General features: G+C 42.7%; 1 pseudogene; it reads left to right on the top strand.

Annotated features, from left to right (window-relative positions):
• Positions 1-3,719: 3,719 nt before the first annotated feature.
• The window catches only part of LOC147717793 (pyruvate dehydrogenase (acetyl-transferring) kinase isozyme 2, mitochondrial pseudogene), a 65,979-nt pseudogene continuing 52,044 nt past the window's right edge, over positions 3,720-17,654 (top strand).

Below are 17,654 nucleotides of genomic sequence, written 5' to 3' on the forward strand. Positions count from 1 at the left end.
GAGTGACGAATGGATTGACTGTGACTGTGACGCCCTCGCTGGCTGCAACGCATGGAGCGGTGATATCATCGGGCGAGCAAGCAGAGGCTGCAAAGGTCACGGCGGACGAGGAAAAGGAAGGAGCTCGGGTGCATGGAGCAGCGGCGCCCACTGAGGCGCACACTGAGGCGGAGGACATGCGCGACCATCCTGCTCTGACGGAGGTTACAGAGCGTCTGATCCGGGTAGCCTTAGTAGGCGGAGAGTCTGGTGGGGGCGGTGAGCCTTGTGGGGGCGGGGCCAAAACTGCAGAGGCAAAAGAAGTGGAGGCGATCCCTCACAAGGAAGGAGGCGGCGCTGGACCTGGAGATATCGAGAGCAGTGCAATGCCAGGTACTGGGGGTGCAGATGGTTTAGACAGCGCACACAGGGCCAGCAAAGGAACTGAAACTGAAACAGAAAGAGATAACAACAAGGAAAATGATGCAATCGAAGTTGGTGCTAGATCCAATAAAATAGATGCTATGGATGTGGCTGTTATGGATATGGCTCATGATAGTAATAGTGTAAATGAAAAAGATGCATTCGAAGCTAGGGATATATCTAACAAAACAGATGCTATGGCTTGTGACTTGAGTAAAAAATTAGAGGACTCTATAAAAGAGTCTATACTAGCGCCCGAAGTTGCAGAAGCCGCAAAAGGTCCAGAAGAATGTGATGTCCCTGAGTCTACTATTAGGGTCACAGTAGGACCAAATGGTATTGACATAATTAACCCACAAGTGGCAGAGGCAGTAGCAGTCGCAGACTCTGGGGTTAAGAAAGCATTATTAGCTAATCAAGGAGCAATCCCTAAGAAAAAGAATAAGAATAAGGACAGAAGTAAGAGTCAAATAAAAAATGTATCTCTGTTAAAAACCCCACTGAATAACGAGGATAGTGAGGGTAGTGACTATAGTGACTACAGTGAGTTGTTGGAGGAGGAGGAGGAGGAGGAGGGTGAGGAAGAGGAGGAGGGAGAGGGGTCAGATTCATTACCCACTTCTTCTGCAGAGCTGGAAGATTATTCAATGAGTGATTCCCAAGAGACGGACGCTGATCTTTTATGCTCAAAAAAGATGAAGGTAAAAAACGATCTAAAACCTAAAACTAAAGGTAAAACCCATAAGGTTAAGGGTAAATCTCGAGGAAGAACCCTAGTAAGTAATAATAATAAGAGTAAGAGCAAGAGCAAGAGCAGGAGTAAGAAGGGAACAATGCTGCAAAAAGAAATACCCAATACAATTGAGGGGGCCGAAACTGACCCGAATAAGGACAGATTTGACATTTTACTTGCCACAATGAAACAAATTCAAGGAGAAGCACGACAGGAAAGTCAAAGAGCCAAGCGGGCTAATAAAAAAATACAGAAATCCCTCCACAACTTACAGGATATGTACTCTAAAGTAACAGGTAGACTAGCAGAGGTAGAACAGAGAACTGGCAAAATGGAGGATGAAATGGCAGAGATACAGGAATTCAGGCAGACCCAGGGAAAAACTGAATCTGATATATTATGGAAACTGGAAGATTTTGAAAATCGCCAGAGGAGAAATAATATAAGACTCTTAGGAGTGGAAGAAGGCAAAGAAGGGGGAGATACAAGAGCCTTTGTCGTAGAACTACTGAAAGGTGCGTTCCCAGAAATGGATGCATGGGATTGGGATAAGGAAGTGCAACGGGCACATCGCTTTCCACTTGTACAGAAAAAAGGCAATGCGGGTGCAAGATCGAGGGCAATTCTTGTGTATGTAGGAAACTACTTGCTAAGGGAGGAAGTGATTATGAAAGCTAAACCTACGAAGAAACGCACATATATAGATATAACTTTCTTTGCCCGTCCAGACTTTTGTCATACAACAGTTGAGAGAAGATGGCGGATGCGGCAACTTATAGTACCATTCCAGAACTTAGGCTGTGAAGTCTATTTACTGTTTCCGTCTCGCTTGAAGGTGGGCCTTAATGGACAGTTCAGAATTTTTTTTTCAGAAATTGTTGCCCAAGAATACTTGACCTATCTTCGAGAAGAAAGAAGACATAGGGACCGAAACGGACAATCGGATCGTACAGAGAATACAAAACAAGTAGCTTCTATCACAAAGAGATAACTGAGCCTTTTTTGTTCTTTTTGAGACAATGTGATTATATTCTGAGAATGCTGTAGCATGGGGGGTGGCCGGGCGAGACTCCCCTGGGAGGGCACGGCTGTCACACATAGGTCAGGATTGACCTATTTGCCAGTAAGGGAAAGGGTGGGGAGGGAGGGGTAAGAGAAGGGGGTGGGGGGTGGGAACCACATGGGGAACAGGGCACGGCAGGAAAAAAAACAAAGGGAAGGAGCTTAAAAAAAACACTCTCTGGTCACAGGGAACAGGCGGGGTTGAGAAAAAGTAAAGGAAGTAATGCAATAAGCAATGCTAAGTCAGAGATAATGAAATGGTGGATCACTAAACAGATAATGTACAGCAGAGAGGGTAGGAGGGAAAGGAGACGTGAGAACATGGAAAATGGGGATTAGAATTGTAACTTGGAACGTTTGTGGGCTAAATGACCCCCAAAAAAGAGCGAAAATAGCATTAATGCTGAAACAAATGAATCTGGATTTTGTATATATTCAGGAAACTCATATAATGACACCACAAGCTTATGTTCTGTCGCAGTTAGGATTTAAGGTATTAGTTCACTCAAGCCAAGGGGTCAAAAAAAGAGGGGTAGCTATTCTAGCTAGGAATAATAATGTTCTAACTAGAAAGAAAGCACAAGACAAATGGGGAAGATGGGCTATGGTTGAGTGTTTTATTGATGGAGAGTGGAAAACATTGGTAAATGTATATGGTTCAACAGAGGACGACCCTGATATATTTCAATTTTTAGATGTTGAATTAGCAACCTGGGCCCCAAAAATTATATTGGGAGGCGATCTTAATATTAATGGAGCAGACGGATTAGGACTGGGTTCTTTTGGAAAGTATAGCGGTAGGAAAAAAAAAGTATTTCAGGCACTACACAGCCTGGTGTTAAACAATGCTCTCTCAGATGTATGGGGGAAAAAGATATTGGATAACAAAGGGTACACATATTACTCTGCTCCGCACCAAACATGTGCAAGATTAGATTATTTTTTTATTTCAAGTACTAGTATTTCTAACTCGAAGATTGAAAGGCTGCCACGGGTCCTAAGCGACCATAACCCTCTAGTACTTACTATAATAACAAAAACAAGTACTAGACAGCACACGAACTGGACTTTTGAAAGAGAGCTACTGAAAGATGAGAAGTATATAGAATACACGAATAAATGGATTATTGATTTTTTTTCCTTTAATAAAGATACAGCAGAAATGGGAGTCGTTTGGGACACTTTTAAAGCTGGAATACGAGGTGAAACAATGAGTTATAACTCTTATAAAAGGAAACAAGTTCAGCTGAGGAATTTAGAATTAGCTTCGAATGTCTTGATGGCAGAAGAAAATCTAGAAAATAGTGTGGTGTCGGGGCGGGATATCGAAAAAGCTTGGGTAGAGTTAGTAAAAGCCAAAGGTGAGGCAGAGGGTGAAATTGCCAGCAAAGCAGCGAAAATTTACAACACTAAAAGAGAGAAGTGTTATGAGTTGAGTGAGTCAGTAGGTAGGATACTGGCTACTAGAACAAGACAACAAGAATCTGCAGGTATAGTGAGGGAAATTAGGGACACCGCGGGCATGGTTCATACAGACTCGATTAAAATAAGAGAAGTCTTTAGGATATTTTATGAGAAGTTATATGACGACGAGCTACAGGGTCATGACCCTCTAAAAGATAAGGAAGAAATGAGGGAGTATCTCCAGGAGATCCCTGTAGACCCAATAGAGGAAGAGGAAGCAGATGGGTTAGAGGAAGAGCTGCAGTTAGAAGAAATAAAGCAGGCAATATGGAACCTACCTTCTGGCAAAGCAGCAGGTCCTGATCAGATACCCATAGAATTTTATAAAGTATTTTGGGATTGTTTGAGAGAAGAAATAGTGAAGGTGATGCAAGGGGCACAACTGGGCATAACATCGCCTAAATCATGGGGGGGTGCAGAGGTGGTCGTAATATTAAAAAAAGGTAAAAAACCGGAAGAACCAGGCTCGTATAGGCCTATAACCCTACTTAATGCAGACGCAAAAGTCTTCTCTAAAGCATTGGCATCAAGGCTGGCAAAAGTCATAGATAAAATCATCAGCAGCTGCCAACACGGTTTTATACCAGGGAGAGGAACCACCCACCATATACGGAAGGCAATAACTTTATTTGATGTCTCGTCAGTTACAGGGGACCCGATTGCAGTGATGTTACTCGATGCAGAAAAAGCATTCGATCGGGTCTCCTGGAGCTACCTTTGGTATGCTCTAGCTAGAACAGGAATTAAACAAGGTTTTATTAAAGCTTTACAAACTCTCTACTTAGATCCAGTAGCGACACTACGAGTGAACAGTGGAAACACAGGACAATTCCATATAAAAAGAGGCACCAGACAGGGGTGCCCTTGCTCACCTTTATTGTTTGCTATATATATGGACCCGCTTATACGCAGAATAGAGGCATCAGCGATGATAACACCGGTTACAACACTTATTGGGCAGTGCAAAATCTTAGCCTACGCAGATGACATTGCTGTTATCTCTCCAAACCCATCTGAGGCTATAGAACACCTTGAGCTCGAGGCGTTGAAATTTGGAAGAATTTCGGGATACAAATTAAATACATCAAAAACACAGATAATAAAAAACTCGTATACCCCATGCTTAGACAAGCGAGTAATACAAGAAGGTACATATCTAGGGGTTACCATAACGTCAGATCTGGATAACTTGGTGGAAAGGAATATTTCCCCTTTAATCAAGAAAGTGGAGAAAGACCTGGATAGATGGGATAATTTACACCTGTCAATAGTGGGAAGGTCTAATATAGTAAAAATGATTATCCTTCCAAAATTTCTATATTTATTTAGGGCAATACCGCTATTATTTGATAATAAAATATTTAAAAAATTGGAGAGTATGCTAAATAGATTTCTTTGGGCAAAAGGGAAAACGAGAAGGGCTCTTAGATATATGACATTGCCAAGAGAAAGGGGAGGCTGGGGAGTCCCAGATTTAAAATCTTACTACTGGGCGGCGGCTCTACAGAATATGACTGGCTTAATGGGAGGTGAACAGTGCAGCGGAGCAGAGGAATGGAGTAAATTTGGATCATTAGCAATCTATGGTCTAACTCTGGGAATGGAAGTGAAGGATGTTCTCCTGAAATTTACAGAGGCTAGTTATTACAAGAGGACAAAGTTCAAGATAATAATAGCAGCATTCGAAATCTGGAAAAGTTTTGCTAAAAAAATTGGTTTAGGAAAATTTAATTCTTATACAAGATTATTACATAATCCAACCCTCCCACAAGATATCTTCTCGGGACCTATAATGGCAGAGTGGGAAAACAGCGGAATCAGAACCATTGGAGATATTAGGGGGGAACAGTGTTTTCTCCAATTTAAAGTTCTGCAAGACAGATATAACCTAGAAACTAGGCAATTTTTCAAATTCCTCCAGATTAGGAGTTTCCTCATGGGAAAAAAAGGTGGCGCTCTGGGATTTAGGCGTAATGCTATCATGGAAATTATTCAAAGGGGGCAGGATTGCACAATCAAAAGATTGTATGCTGAATTGATTAAAGTAAAACAAGATGATCACCAAAAGTGGAGCGAAAAATGGAAGGATAATCTTAAAATCAGCTCTGAAAGTTTTGGTATCTCCCTAGAAATGGGGAACTCATTACTATGTGCAGCACCATTACAGGCTCAACACTACAAAACACTTCATCACCTGTATTATACACCGGCTAAAATAGCACAATGGGGAGGTTTAGTGGGTATTACATGCTATAGGTGTGGAAGCTCGGATGCTGATCTGGAACATGTATTTGCTTTATGCCCCCGCTTAGATTTATTTAAAAAAGAAATCGAATGTTTTATAAGTAAAATTTTAAAATGCGAAATTGTCCTAACCCCAGGAACCATTCTATTAGGAGTTAATGTTGAGGATGTACGTTCTTTTCGTGGGAGAGAATTTTTGTTTGTTGCTATGTCTATCATGAGATTATGTATAGCCTCTGCATGGATAGATCCTGTACCACCGACCTTCCACAAATGGCTGGCTAAGTTACTAATAACGCATAAAATGGAGAAAGAGATATATGCAAGGAAGGGAAAAAGGGGAAGGAAGCTAGGTAATATAATTTGGGATCCTATAACACGATGGAAGGAGGAATAATAGTGTGAAATGTTGGTTTGCCTAAAGATAAGAGATATCAACTCGGTGTAATTATAATATCGATGTTGTACAATATGAAAGTATACTTTGCTTCTATTTATGCTATCTTTGTGCTCTAACTTGTGCTCTAATTTGTTTCTGGTAATATTACCCTCGCCTGCTGATGATTTAGTGATTATCTTTTATTTTGATCTATGAACTATTGGTATATACTTCTTCTCCTTCAATCTTTTGTTTGTATTAATGATGCCGTGCCTTGTATATAAATGCAAAATACTTTAATTAAAAAAATTTAAAAAAAAAAAAAAGGAAAGAATTGTTTAAAATGGCGCTGTGAAAAAGTTTTGTGAAGGAGGGGTGAGTTTACGGAGTAACACGCAGAGAAGCTGCAGCGACAGCATACGTCATTTTGGTTCGCGCTGTGATTGGCTAACATACGTCACAGAAAGCGCACTGATTGGCTCACGTGACACTGACGAGCTGGTACCAGATTGGTTGGTTCTGAATACTGTATTTCTATTGGAGGAGCAAGGTGGTGACGTGGCTTAACCTGATTGGCTTGTTGGTGTCTTTCGCGCACGGATTGGCTGGAATAGCGGAACACCAAGAGAACATTTCGAAGCTTGCGGAATAAAAGATTTTGATTTAAAACATGAGTTATTGGAACGATAGTGAGATAAAGAAGGCTTCATGGTTTCAGAAAGTGAAAAATTATTTTAAACCGGACAAGAAAATTGAAACGCGTGGTGGCAAATTACTTCATAAGTACAAAACACCCGCAGCCTATATGGAAGGCGAATATGGCTATCATACTGTAATTTGGTTTGATAATTGGATGCACTACACTAGAAATGATGGCGTATTAGCCTGGCCAGAAGATGGGTCATTTAATATGAAGGTTTTGAGAAATTTGAGAGGAAAAATAATGGATCTTGTGCCGAAGCCTAGACCTACACAATTTGAGGCATTGGTTGAATGGGAGGTTGAGATGATGGAACTTGAGCGTGAAAGTAAATGCTTGGCACCTAGAAATTCAAAGTATATTTTAAATAGAGAAACACATGAGGACAAAGTGAGACGCTGGAGAAAAGCAGACATGTATGATGGTCTGTATCCAGTGAGAATAATGATAACAGAAGATTTAGAACAAAAGAAAGCTGGAAAAAGACTTGATGAGGAATTAGATGATGTAGTTTTAGAAGACATTTATGCTACTTAACGCAAACCTCCACCTTATCAAGCAGGTTCTCAATCTACCCCGAGAGTTTCTACAGGAACTTCTCCAAGTGCACCTCTTAGGGAAGCTGAGGAAAGCTCTCCTAGATTTTTAAAATTACCTGAAAGAGTAGGGTCAGTAAATAATTGTAATACACCTAGAGAAAATAGATTTCCCCAACAGGAAAATAATTTTGTGAGAAATCAAGAAAGAATACCTGCTGACATGCAAGAAATATCCAGTTACAATAAAGCAAAGGAAGATTTAATTCAACAATTGACAAAAAGCATGGAAGCAGTAACAGTACCAGTAACTATTGGTCCTGTTGTACCAGTTTTTGATCAAGGAGACAATAGACATTCAGCTTTGACAGTTGCATTAAATGCAGAAATTCAAAAAGTGGCTGAGAGATTTTATTCGGAACTTTCAGAGATTCATAGAGAAAAATCTATGATGCCAAATTTAACTTTAAATGGAAGTTTGTCATGTTCGCAAACACCATCTGTGGCAGAATCAGATTCAGGTCTGTCAGAAAAAAGTCTAAACAGAATAGATTTATCTCGAAATGCAATGTCCCTTGAAGCTCCTGATTATAAAAAGCTTGATGTTGCAAAATTAAAGGCTGACTTAGAAGAATTAATCATTGGCACAATTGGTACTGACAATTTGAAGTTATATCAGGATGATGAATTGCTTTTTATTTGTAAAAGTATTCAGTGGAAAACGAAAAACAGGTATGAACAACTGGAAGAAATGGCTGCTGAATTAGAAATTGATTTGATTTGAGTAAACAGAAACATTTACAGAAACACTACAGAGTGGATTTTTCGGAAAGAGATATTGACAATCTCAATGCTGCTGGAAGAATGGCCCATATAAAAGAATTAATAAGTTTTCTCAGAAAATTAGGCGAATTAGGTAAATGAAGAATAAAATGGTCAAAGAATAAAGAACAGGATAAAAGATTAAGAAACGATGTGGTTTCAGAATTTCCAATGAGAGAAATAGCAGGAGGAGGGTATGTGCATGTTCCTTGGTCCAGACAGGATATTCTTGTGTTTACCAATGATTTCCCACGTTTAAGAGAGAAGCCAGTTGAGTGGTATCGACAGGTAGACAGATTTATAAAAGTGTCAAAAGTTCTGTGGATTGATCTGGATGGATTCTTTGACATTGTTGTCCCATCAGATCTTTGGACAGAATGCAAAATTTCTGTGGATTGGCCAAAAGAAGAACCTCCCCGAGACCCAATTACAGGTGCCCCATCAAAGGATGTCATGGATATTTATAATAAAGTAATGTATTGGCTGAAAGGGAAAATTCCCCTGAAGGAAGTGGACTGGGTTAAAATTGACAGAACAAACCAGGAACCAAAAGAGTCAGTTCATTCATTTTATGAAAGGTTACTGTTAGTCTTTAAACAGTATAGTGGCTATGAAAAATTAAGTGAAAAGGACATGAGCCACTTTATTTACAGATTTGTTTATGGCCTGAGACCTGAAATTGGTGACATGATTAGAAATGGAATTGTGTGCTGGCAATCACTTTCAGTTGATGACATCCTGAGAAAGGCAAAATACTGCAGTGATGAGATAGAGTTAAATTCAGCAGAGTCAGGTACCACAAGCACCATTCCCTAATAGTGCTAATGCTCAGAGAACTTCACCTGAAACAGGTTTCTGTGGAGGTAATTTGGTTAATAATGTGTCAAAAGTTAACATTTCAAATGCTTCTCAATTTTGGCTGAAAGACAAAGAAGAGAGTGATTCTTCAGAAGATTACTCATGACGGTGCCTGAGAGAGGAAGAAGAGTGTGTGCTTGGACCCACTCTTGAGGTAGATCAGTCTGGTCCATTTGTTAATGGGAAAGTGAATGATAAAGATATTACTTTTCTTGTGGACACAGGTGCTACCCGTTCTACTGTTAGATCAGCAGAAATAGAAAACCTTCCTCTCTCTGGTGAGACAATCCAAGTTGTAGGTGTAGCTAATCAGCAAATTAAAACAAGTTTAACAGAACCAGTTAAAGTGGAAATAGGGAACTACAGAGATAAACACAGATTTTTAGTTTGTGACAGCAGTCCTGTGAATCTGTTGGGTCGTGATATATTATGCAAAATGAATTGCAAAATATATTGCTCACCAGATGGCATTGAAATGCAAACAGCAGAAGAAGATGGGCTTTATAAATCAACAATGTTAATGGTTGATGAAGAGAAAACATCACTATTTCCTGTTTTTGATAAGAATGATTTGCCAGAAGAGCTCAAGAAGCCAGTTAATCCAGCAATTTGGGATTTAACAGGAAATGACATGGGTCTTATGAAAAATGTAGATCCAGTAAAAATTACTGTAAAACAGGGAATAGATTTTTCAAATGTTCCTCAATACAAAATGAAAGCTGAGACAATTGAAGGTGTCATTCCAGTGATTGAAAAATTCATAAGTCAAGGTGTGCTAAAAGAAATTGAGAGCAGCCCATGTAATTCACCGATTATAAAGTCAAAGTCAATGGAATTTATATAGCGCGCTACATACCCAGAGGGTCTCAAGGCGCTTGAGGAAGGGTGGGGAATTACTTGTCGAATATCCAGGTTTTAAGTTGCTTTCTGAATGCTAGGTGGTTCTGAGTGAGGCGAAGGTGAATGGGAAGTGTGTTCCAGGTTTTAGCCGCCAGGTATGAGAAGGATCTTCCTCCCATGGTGGTTTTGTTGATGCGAGGTACAGCAGCAAGGGCTTGATTGGAAGAGCGTAGCTGGCGAGGGGGGGTGTAGAAGGAAAGTCGTGTGTTGAGGCATTCAGGTCCAAGTTCGTAAAGTGCTCTGTGTGCATGGGTTAGGAGGCGGAATGTAATCCTCTTATTGACGGGGAGCCAGTGGAGGTCTTTCAGGTGTCCAGAGATGTGGTCTTTACGTGGGATGTCTAGTATGAGTCTGGCTGATGCGTTCTGGATGCGTTGGAGTTTTTTCTGAAGTTTTGCGGTTGTACCGGCATATAGGGTGTTTCCGTAGTCCAGACGGCTTGTAACAGGTGCGTGGGTGACCGTTTTTCTAGTTTCGGTGGGGATCCAGCGAAATGTTTTTTTGAGCATGCGAAGAATGTTGAAGCAAGACGAAGAAACAGCGTTGACTTGTCTGGTCATCGAGAGTGAGGAGTCCAGGATGACGCCCAGGTTCCGTGCATGGTTCGTCGGGATGGGTGCCTTTCCAAGGGTCTCTGGCCACCAGGAGTCGTCCCAGGCGGAGGGGGAGGTACCTAAGATAAGGACTTCAGACGGCTGTGCTTCATCCATTCGGCTACTTCTTTCATTCCTTCATGTAGGTTGGTTTTGGCGGTGTTAGGGTCTTTGGTGAGTGAGAGGATCAGTTGAGTGTCATCAGCGTAGGAGATGATGTTGAGGTTGTGTTGGCGTGCGATGGCCGCGAGGGGGCTCATGTATACGTTGAAGAGGGTGGGGCTGAGCGAAGATCCTTGTGGCACGCCGCAGATGACTTCAGTGGCTTCTGACTTGAATGGTGGGAGGCGGACTCTCTGAGTTCTTCCGGTAAGGAACGAGGTGATCCATTCCAGTGCTTTTCCTTGGACTCCGATGTTACTGAGGCGTTGTAACAGGGTGCTATGGCAGACTGTGTCGAAAGCTGCGGAGAGGTCGAGGAGGATGAGGGCGACTGTGTCTCCATTGTCCAGTAGAGTTCGAATGTCGTCTGTTGCAGCGATGAGTGCGGTCTCAGTGCTGTGTTTGGCTCGGAAGCCGGACTGTGAGGGGTCGAGGGATTTGTTGGTTTCGAGGAAGGCGGCGAGCTGGTTGTTGACAGCTTTCTCGACGACTTTGGCCGGGAATGGAAGGAGCGAGATGGGGCGGTAGTTTTTGAGTTCGGTGGGGTCAGCTGTAGGTTTTTTCAGAAGGGCGCTGAGTTCGGCGTGTTTCCAGCTTTCCGGGAAGGTGGCGGAGTTGAGGGAGCAGTTGATGACGTCTCGGAGGTGTGGTGCTATGATGGAGTCGGCTTTGTTGAAGATGTGGTGAGGGCATGGGTCTGTGGGGGATCCAGAGTAGATGGAGTTCATCAGGCGGATGGTGATTGTGTTCCAGTCATTAAGGATGTTCAGGGGGGGTGAAGGTACAGCAGAAGGTTGTGTGGGTTGGTCTCCGGGTTGGTTGTCAAAGCTGTTGTGGATGTCTGCGATTCTGTCGTGGAAGAACGAAGCTAGGGAGTCGCAAAGGGTTTGAGAGGGAGTGATGTCGTTGGAGTTGGCCGTGGGGTTGGTGAACTCTGACGATGTTGAATAACTCCTTGCTGTTGTGGGCGTTGTTGTCTAGTCGATCATTGAATGCGGCTTTCTTTGCAGTCCGGATCAGTTGGTGGTGTATGCGGGTGGCGTTTTTGAAGGCGTCCCTGGTGCAGGTGTTTGGGTCTTTTTTCCAGGTCTTCTCAAGGGAGCGACATAGTTTCTTGGATTTCTTAAGATCATCGTTGAACCAGGAGGCGTTTTTGCTGCCTAGTTTGATTTGACGTTTTTTCAACGGTGCTAGGTTATCGGCGCTGTTGGTTAGCCATTGAGTGAGGTTAATGGCTGCTTGGTTGGGGTTCGAGGAGTGGGCGGGGGGGTTTTGAAGAAGCGATGAGGAGATCTGGTCTTATTTATTTATTTATTTATTCAAAGTTTTATATAGCGCGAACAAGATCCTTACAGATATCAGAGCGCTTCACAATGACAGGGTAGGGGCAGTAGGAATGAACAGAGGTAATGGGAGCAATGTAGTAGTCACTAACATGAAAGGATAATAATAAAATACATAAAACATATCAATAAACAGTCAGGTGAACAGGTAATAAAACGGCACAAGTCATTGATCCCAATTACAGAGGTGTTCAGGTACACCTTGGGTGTGTGGCAGGCTTATACCAGTGTTTTAGTATAGAGAGCGCACTGAGTGAGGGCATCGGGAGGGTGAATCAGTGACCCAATGTGTCTCATATATTGGTCGGTAGGAAGAAAGTAGCGTAGTAGTGTCACCATCAAGTAGAGGTCTGAAGGAGATATGTTTGCTGGAGGTGAAGATGGGGTCGAGAGTGTGACCTGCGTAGTGAGTGGGGGTATTGACAAGTTGTTTGAGTCCGAGGTTGGAGAGATTGTCCAGAAGGGTGGTGGCGTTGCTGTCGTTGCTCTTTTCCAGGTGAAAATTGAGGTCTCCCAATAGAATGTAGTCCTCGGAGGGGAGGGCGTGTGGGGTGATAAAGTCAGTGATGTCTTCACTGAATTGTGCACGGGGTCCTGGTGGCCTGTAGAGGAGGGTGCCTCTGAGTGTGGTATTGGGGTCGGTGTGGATCTGGAAGTGAAGGTGCTCGGCGCTAGCGAGGTTGACGTCTGAGCTGGTGGAGATGCGGATGGAATTCTTGTGGACGATAGCGATGCCTCCTCCTGTATGGTGGGTGCGGTCTTTACGGATGATCTTGCAGCCTTCCGGGATGGCAATGGTGATGTCTGGGGCTGAGGAGGCGTTCATCCATGTTTCTGTTAGGAAGGCGACGTCCGGAGAGATGGTGTCTAGTAGATTCCAAAGGTCGATGGCGTGTCTGTGGACCGAGCGGGTGTTGAGCAGGATGCATTTTAGGTGCTTGGTGTCAGAAATCTGCTTGGTGTTCGTAGATGAAGAGTTGGTCTTAGTGCCGTCATACTTGCAGGAGTTACATGTGAAGGGACCATGGGTGTGTCCAGGGGCGGCTTGGGCGCAGTTGGGGAGTCGGCCGGGGTTTAGGGCTAAGAGGGTGGAGGCGTTGTATGTAATGCGGGTGGGGTGGGTGGTGCGGGGGCCACGGGGTCTGGTGCTGGGTGTGGTCCAGGCGCGGACGGGCGTAGACCGGCTTACTTTTGGCGCACCTTCGGCGCGGCCGTAGCGCGTGGACGCTGCGCGTTGGGACATCTGCTTTAAATGGATAGTGGAGGGGGCGGAGCGTGGGAGGGTCAGCTGGGAGGCGGGATCAAGGTGCAGGGAGGCTCTGCAAGGGGTCACAACAAAATGGCTGAGCATAAACCAGTAAACAAATACTCAGGCAGCAAGAGCTTAATTTACGCACACAATGTAAATTATAAAGCAATTGCAGTGGCACTAAAGCTCCCAGGTCACGAGCGCTGCGCAGGTCAGTATCAATACAAGTGCCAGTAGTACGACACGAGCGCTGCCCACAATCAATCAATTTAAATTCTAGCGCTGCACAGAAAGCTTTCTAGGAGAGAGGCAGTAATACAATAATAGCGCCGGTAGTACGAGACAAGCGCTGCCCACAATCAATCAATTTAAATTCTAGCGCTGCACAGAAAGCTTTCCAGGAGAGAGGCAGTAACGCATACAATACCAACAGGAGGGGGAGGTGGGGGGAGCGACCGTTTCTGCGAGGAGCAGGACGGACACAGCTCTTCACGAGGGTGAGCACAGGCTCTACCTCTGTGGGTGGGAGGGTCAGCTGGGAGGCGGGATCAAGGTGCAGGGAGGGTCTGCAAGGGGTCACAACAAAATGGCTGAGCATAAACCAGTGAACAAATACTCAGGCAGCAAGAGCTTAATTTACGCACACAATGTAAATTATAAAGCAATTGCAGTGGCACTAAAGCTCCCAGGTCACGAGCGCTGCGCAGGTCAGTATCAATACAAGTGCCAGTAGTACGACACGAGCGCTGCCCACAATCAATCAATTTAAATTCTAGCGCTGCACAGAAGGGTATTATGGGTATTAAAAAGCCAAACGGAACATATAGGATTGTTCAGGACCTGAGAAAAATTAACCAAATTGTTGTTCCATGTTGTCCCATTGTTCCAAACCCTGCGGTAATTCTTTATCAGATTCTGCATGATGCAGAATGGTACACGGTCATTGACCTGTGCAATGCCTTCTTTACAGTTCCATTACATCCAGAAAGCCAGCAAATTTTCGCTTTCAGGTTCCAGAATCGCATCCTAGCATGGTGTCGTATCCCACAAGGGTATACTAAGAGTCCATCTATCTTTAATCAGTTGTTAAAGAATTCCCTAGAAGATCTGATATTGCCTGGTAATTCCACACTGGTGCAGTACATTGATGATTTGCTCGTGGCAGCAAAAACACGAGAAAATTGTGTTACTGATACCATTACTCTTTTAAATCGTTTGGCAGATGAGGGACATAAAGTATCGCCTGCAAAATTGCAGTTTTGTAAACAAGAAGTAAAATATCTTGGTCACAGAATTCCAAAAGGAACAAGAAAAGTGACAGTTGAAAGAATTAAAATGATTCGAGCAATTCAACCACCGACAACACAAAGACATGTCAGAATGTTTCTGGGAATGGTTGGTTACTGTCGACAATGGATTAGTGGATTTTCAGTAATTGCAAAACCACTTCAGAGACTAACAAAAGCAGACATAAAAGATCCAATCAGTTTGTCAAAAATTGAACTGAAAGCTTTTGAACAATTAAAAAAGAGCTTATGTGAAGCTCCAGCTCTGGGTATGCCAGATTACGAAAAAGAATTTGAACTGTACTGCAGTGAAAGGGAAGGTTGTGCATTGTCTGTGTTGATTCAGAGACATGGTAAGTTGCGAAAGCCAATTGCATATTTCTCAGCTGTTTTGGATCCTGTTGCAAAAGCTTTGCCAGGTTGCTTAAAAGCAGTGGCTGCAACAAGTGTAAGTCTTGAACAAAGTGAGGGTATCATTATGGGATTTCCTGTAAAAGTATATGTACCTCATTCAGTTGAAATTCTTCTTACTAGAAGCAAAACCCAACATTTGACAAGTAGCAGATTGACAAAATATGAGAAAACAATCTGGGATCAGATAACGTATCAATTGCAAGATGCGTGAACCTGAATCCTTCCACACTGTTGCCAGATGGAATCGTTACTGAGGTAAATAATGAAAATGACATTGATCATGAATGCTTGGATGTTGTAGATTACTGCACAAAACCACGACAGGACATAAAAGATGTTCCTTTGTCTGAATCAGACATAGTGTACTTTGTGGATGGGTCCTGTTTGAGAACTGATGAAGGGATTCTGAGAGCAGCATATTCGGTATGTACAGTTTCGGATGTTGTTGAAGGTTCACCTCTTGATGGAATTCGTTCTGCTCAAATTGCAGAGTTAATTGGTTTAATTCGAGCTTGTGAAAAGGCAGCTGGCAAAAGGGTAACCATAGTGACTGATAGTCAGTATGGATATGGTGTAGTTCATGACTATGGGCAGCTGTGGTCTCAAAGAGGTTATTTAACCTCTGCAGGGACACCAATCAGAAATGCAAAATTGATCAAGAGATTGATCGATGGCATACAATTACCAGAGCAAATTGCTGTTGCCAAATGTGCAGCACACAAGAAAGGTGATGATTACATCACCAAAGGAAATGCATATGCAGACGAAATTGCAAAGTACTGCGCAAAGAACAATTATTCAATGAATCGGGAAAAAGACAAAAGTCACACGTTGAATTCTCTCATGCTAATTTCTGTAGTTGAAACATGGCAGGAGGTGAAAGATTTACAAGATGAGGCAGATGATGAAGAGAAAAACACATGGTTAAAAATGGAATGTAGACAGCGAGAGGAAGATGGAATTTGGGTTTACAAAGATGGAAGGCCTGTAATGCCAGATTGCATGATTGCTGACATGGCACGGATGTACCATGGTCCAGGGCATTTAGGGAGAGATTCTATGATTAGATTATTCAGAGAAACATGGTTCAGTCCAAAATTCAGAATCATTGCAGAGTCACTTTGCCAAAGATGTTTGACCTGCCAACAGATGAATCCAAACAGGAAAACTGTTGTAAGCATGGGAACCATAGGACGGAGGGTGGTCCTTTTACCAGATTACAGGTGGATTTCATTGAAATGCCAATGCACAACAGGCTAAAATATGTACTAGTATTTGTTTGTCTGTTTTCGAGATGGGTGGAAGCTTTCCCAACTCGTCACAATGACTCAGTCACTGTGGCAAAATTGCTTCTGAGGGAGATCATACCTAGGTACGGATTTCCAGTGACCATTGAAAGTGATTGTGGAACCCATTTTGAAAACAGATTGATGAAACTGATTTGTGAAGCTTTGAATATTGAACAAAAGCTGCATTGTGCTTACAGACCAGAAGCATCAGGTGTTGTTGAACAATTAAATGGAACTATCAAGAATAGAATTTCAAAAATGTGTCTAGCCACAGGAGTAAAGTGGACAGATGCTCTTCCACTTGTTCTGATGTCATTGAGAAGCACTCCAGAGAAAAAGACAGGCCTTAGTCCTCATGACATTGTAATGGGTAGAGAAATGAGGCAAGCATTTGTTCCAGTTGGCAAATTATTGAGTATTAATGATAGTGCAATCATTGAATATTGCCAAAATCTCTCTGATGTAGTAAATTCTGTATTTCATCAGGTGGGAACAGATGTAATATCAAAGGAGAAAGTGCAAGCGCATGATTTGTTACCCGGAGACTGGGTAAGGACTAAAGTCCATCGGAGAAGAAACTGTCTAGTACCAAGGTGGCAGAAGGCAAGGCAAGTGATTTTGGTCACAACGAATGCTATCAAGTGCAAAGGGCTGAAAAGGTGGGTGCACGCGAGCCATACAATTCGTGTACCACCTCCTGAAAATCCTGATGAAGACAGTGAGACAACTGATTCAGATTCAGAAGGAGATCCAGAAGATCCCGAGTCTGATGATCAGCAAGAAAATCAACATCAAGAAAATCTAAATGAGAATCAGAAATTGAATGAAGAAGATCTGAATATCGAAGTTGGAGATCGAGGTGTTGATGAAGACCTGATAGAAAAAGAATCTCAAAAAGAAAAAGGAGATTCAGGAGTAGAAGATTCTGAGCAAGAAGAAAATCTAGTCCAGGATAGTATTGAAAAGCAAAGAAGTAACTCTGTGTACAGGAGCAAGAAGCCTGAAACTGGGAAGCTGAAGGTGATTCCTGAAGAAGAGGAAGAATTACCAAGCACCAGTAAGGATATTGTTCCTAATGGAGTGAAGCTGCCGAGTAAAGAAGTTCCTAGGTACAGATTTGAAGTCTCAGATACAGACAATGATGAAAGTGATGAAGAATCTGAAATAAGGAAATTCAGAAAAAGAGCTTGGAAAGCTGAATGTAACGAAAGCGTGCCA

This window comes from Lissotriton vulgaris, chromosome 5, assembly GCF_964263255.1.
Source record: "Lissotriton vulgaris chromosome 5, aLisVul1.2, whole genome shotgun sequence".
Classification (NCBI taxonomy): domain Eukaryota; kingdom Metazoa; phylum Chordata; class Amphibia; order Caudata; family Salamandridae; genus Lissotriton; species Lissotriton vulgaris.